Here is a 5,000-nt window from a genome sequence, read left to right on the forward strand (position 1 = left end):
TTATTTTCATTTATATGACAATGACTTATTATTTTGATCACTATTTTTATTACTATTAATTACTATTACTACTATTGTTATCATAAAGTAGTTCATCAAAAACTAAATTCACATCACATTTTGGAATGAATAGTTTTTGTTATACGAAAATGTTAGACTAAAATAAAAGAAGTTTGATTGATAGCCTACAGGGAAAAGACAAGCGATGCAGATGAAAATTAAAAAGAAAAGGACATTACAGCTGTACTGAATACCCAAATGGACATCAACAAGAACACCAAAGGTTACGTCTTCATATTTCAAGAAATTTATTTTGTTTCCTATATTAATTTATTTTTGATTACGAACAAACAGTATTAAATCCAGGGAAGGTTTGATATGGATATACTTATAATCATAAAAGAATAAGATAATAACCATAAGCCAAATAAGTTAAGCCCGAAGATATCCAACAGTGAAAACAATGAATTACTGTGGTTCTTAACTTCCAAGGAAGCAATAGTCGGGAATCTTAGAGAAACACATGTCAAGAAAGTTCTAGAAATCGGTCCTATTTTCCTGCTTTAAATGAGAATCACCAAAACGCTCAATGTTATAAGACAGGTAAAAGTTGTAGCAATGTAGGATTAATTACGTTGGACACCCGGGAAACAAGAGACAAAGGATAATAGAGGATAAAACTTGAAAAGTAAACTGGGTGTGAAGGAGATTCAGCAGAGATAGGTTTCTTATGCTATACCCAATACAGGGTCCACAGAAAAGCTCATTGCCCTTAGAGACTTGTAACTGTCATAAGGTTATAGAAGTAATAAGAGGACAAAAAACCGTGACAGAGACTACTGTTAGTCACAACCCATACAGGGGCAGCTGAATTGAAGAGATGGTGATGAAAATGTTCTTTACTATCATGATGGCTGGTGGAGTTTTTGGTAAATGAGAGAGAGAGAGCCTTATTGCCTTATTGCCTTATTTTTTGTTTGGGTTCCCCCAGGTCCCTCAGTGTGAGGCACCTCGTATATCCACCAGAGAGTTGCTAATGCATCTTCCGGTGTATTTTGCATCTTCCAGTCTTGGATGGTCTGGGATGAGAGAGAGAGAGAGAGAGAGAGAGAGAGAGAGAGAGAGAGAGAGAGAGAGAGAGAGAGAGAGAGAGAGAGAGAATTGCATTTAATTGAAGCTAGACGTTTCTTCTCATATCTTTCTCTCGCTCTATACACTGCAGCTTAAGACTCACAACAATCAACTATGAATTCACTTCTCAAATCAATAGGGGCAGAGGGATTACATAGGGAACTTGCCTTTGCTATTCTCATCATCATATGGCCAGATCAAACGAAGTTCCTCTGTTTTGGGCTGGAGAGAGAGAGAGAGAGAGAGAGAGAGAGAGAGAGAGAGAGAGAGAGAGAGAGAGAGAGAGAGAGAGAGTTTTTAAGGCTAAAGCAAAGTAGTTTTTGTTAAATCGACTGTCTTCGTTAAGTCATTACCTCAAACCTTATTTTTTGCAAGTCAGGTTTCTCTTTTGTCTTGTGCATCTTCTCCTGAGGTCCATCTACTAATGGCCTTCATCTATACCTTTTTGCCAGAATTTGCTGGACTTTCTTCTAATTTCTGTTTCCCGTCTCAGTATTTTATATATTATTTTTCCCAATATCTTAACACTAAATTTCTAGACAACCTCGCAATTTGTGCTTTATTATTCAAGTACTGATCTTCATTTATCCACGTAGAATAAAGAGAATAATCTACTTTGGACTTTGTCAGGACTTCGGCTTCGGATTTTTAATACTACACAAGAATCCGCCCTCTTCAGTGAAATAGATATCAAAGGAAAAAGCCATAATGGAAGTCAAAATCTCTTGAATACTTTTTATCCTCTACTAATAAGTACCCTTGAGCTCTGAGTTTTGTGGATTCAGGACTATGGACTACTTTTAAGATTCTAATACCAATCGGTATTATATTTCAGATATTACTCGTGTCTTCACTATAAAATTGATCTTAGTCATTAATACATTTATCTACACTTGTAACCTCACAATCCCTGAACTATTATATTTTCACAATATTTGGTAAAGAATAAGATTGGTATTTATATTGCAAATCCGGCACCCTTTGGCAACGATGACCCACTGTGATAACCCCTCCTCCCTTTTCATCAAAATCGATTGATGCTTCTTCTATTTTCACCTCTCCAAAATGTACAGAAGGGTCCTACGATAAGAAAAAACGCTCTTTCAACTTGCTCCATCAAAGAGAGGATTTTTATCTCTGAGCATCCATGGAATGGAAGTAAACAATGGAACATTTCCTTTGGAAATCTTCCTTGTTTTATTTTGACCTTATTTAGCAACAGGCAAAGCGAAGGCAATCTCAAGAAAATGATTCAGACGAGACGTATAGTATGTTTCATAGGCTTTTAATGAGACAAAACGATCCATAACCATTTCCTGTCAGCATGATACAAATTTGTGTCACTCACACAAAATATACATCCAGTAACCACTCTTCAGTGTTCACGTTATTGCTACCAGATTTGGTACTCGCTAACACTTAAATTTTGACCTAACAATTAAACAAAGTGAGAGCGTAAGTTAATGAGACGTCTTATCAAATATTTCTTATGGTCTCTTTTCTATTCCTCGCCTAGTTTCTTAATTTTGTCTTTTTAATATATATCGAAAATATTTCAGAGAAATATCCGATAATGCAGTCTTTCACTGTTTTATGTGATATTACACAATGTTTTGGATCAAATCTTCTTTACTCTTTAGGACCTTTTAAGGGGAGCGCTCAAGCCCTTCTCCAACCCAGCGAGGACCAAGGAGGGCCAGGCAATGGCTGCTATTGACACAGCAAGTAGACCTATAGCCTCCCCCAAACTCCTCATTCTTAGCTCACAAGGATGGTGAGGTTGCAGCGACCAAAGGAACTAACGAGTTTTGTGGGGGACTCGAACCCCAAGCAGTCAATCACCAGGCAAGAACATTAGCAACAAGCCACCACATCGCTAAGATGTAGTATCACTAATTGTTAAATAACAAAAGGATAGATGAATATGGGGTACTAGTCTTGAAAAGACTTCAATAGCTATCTACCTTTCAAGGAAATTCATAATTATAATCCGAATAAAATAATAAACATAATATCCACAAAAGGGCTCAAAGGCTAGTCAGTGATATTGTAGGTGCAGTATTTCCTTCCTCAAAGGACACCACGATGGTAAATCCAGATCATATAAATATGCCAGCTAATAAAAAGAATAACCCCTTTTGGTATTTCCGGATCAAAGTTAGAGGGAAAAGAATATTGTAGAGTAAGTAAATACACAGTCACTTCTTACAGATGAGCTACGTATTACTAGGATAAGATACTAGAAATACAAGATTTTCAAAGGAAAATATCCAAATTTATACCTGGGAATGAAAAAAGAATGGTGGAGAAATGAGTTTGCTAGATTATATTTTTACTCAGAGGTGATGGATGAGCATGTTAATGAGTGTGGTGGTGGAAAAAGTAGAGTCTGGTGATACAATGGACCTGAACATTGTTTGGTAGAAGTAAAAGATAGAAGGAAGTTCAGGCGGGAGAGGAGAGGAGGGGTGAAATTTTGACTAAAAGTGATAGAATATGGGATAAAAAGCACGGATCATATAAGAGGGAGTGGAATGAAATAGACTACTGTTAAAGACACAGAAGTATCTAGAATTTCAGGAGGGGTCACAGAATCAGCAGAGAGTATCTGTGTATATAAGAAAGTAGAAAGAATTATGAAAAGTAATGAACAGAGAGATAGGTAAATTTAAAAAGATTAATTAGGGAAAAAAAGATTATATAAAAATGTTAGAAGAGGGGGCACAAAGATTTCAGAAAATATAAGAACTAGTTTCGCAATTTTGTATATGCAAAGAGAAAAAGTAATGATTAAATAAATATCAGAATGCAAGATGAGAATAGAGAGATGATACCTATAAAATTCTGCATTTACACATTGATGATGTAACGAGTCTGGATAATGTTAAATGTGGAAGATAGAAGAGAATCAGAGCTGAATGATTCATGACTGCAAAGGGTTAGGGGAAGATTTAGAACGTTTGTGGAAGATGATCATTAGAAACATGTTAGCGTTGACGGAATTACAAGTGGTGAAAGTGTGATTGAAAGGATGACCAGGTTGCATGTTGTATGCCCGGATGAGGGAATGGCCTAGCAGATAGAGGGAAAGAAGGGCAATAGTTACTTTTTATAAAGTTAAGGGGATATTAGAGACTACGAATCATGAAGTGCAGGACTTTCCTTAGTTTATGAGGAAATGTATTTGATAAAGTTTTGGTTCAGATGGTAAGGCACGCCAAAAAAATTGACAGGGAAAGAGGTGTGTGGATCAGGAACGACTTTACAAAAATCATCCCTGCGACCATTGTTTCGACTCAGGGCATAGGTTCGAATCCTTGCCCAACCAGCAGCGTTTGTCATATATAAATTTCCAGTGATATACATTCCCGAAGATAGAATTCAATATTAAATGCCATTGTGGTGGATATTTACATTGATTAGAATCACGTGTTAGTGATACATAGTTTTACATATTTGCATACATACATACATACATACATACATACGTACACACAGACACAGACACACACACAACTATATATATATATATATATATATATATATATATATATATATATATATGTATATATATACATATATATATATATATATATATATATATATATATATATATATATATATATATATATGATGTTTTTAGCAGAAGAAATACAAGAACTATTATACATTTACTAATGAGATCTTAATAAGTACATTAAAAAAATATCTTTCTTTTAATCAAAAGGAAGGAGATTCGCCGTCTAATAAGTCAAGAAACGTGTTAAGAAGAGAGAGAGAGAGAGAGTAAATGGGATTCCGGAATTAGCCCTGTGACATCCTACGGGATAGGCAAGGATGGAAGGTCCTTTGAAGGAGCTTGTGATTAC

This window comes from Palaemon carinicauda, chromosome 2, assembly GCF_036898095.1.
Source record: "Palaemon carinicauda isolate YSFRI2023 chromosome 2, ASM3689809v2, whole genome shotgun sequence".
NCBI classification, from domain to species: Eukaryota; Metazoa; Arthropoda; class Malacostraca; order Decapoda; family Palaemonidae; genus Palaemon; species Palaemon carinicauda.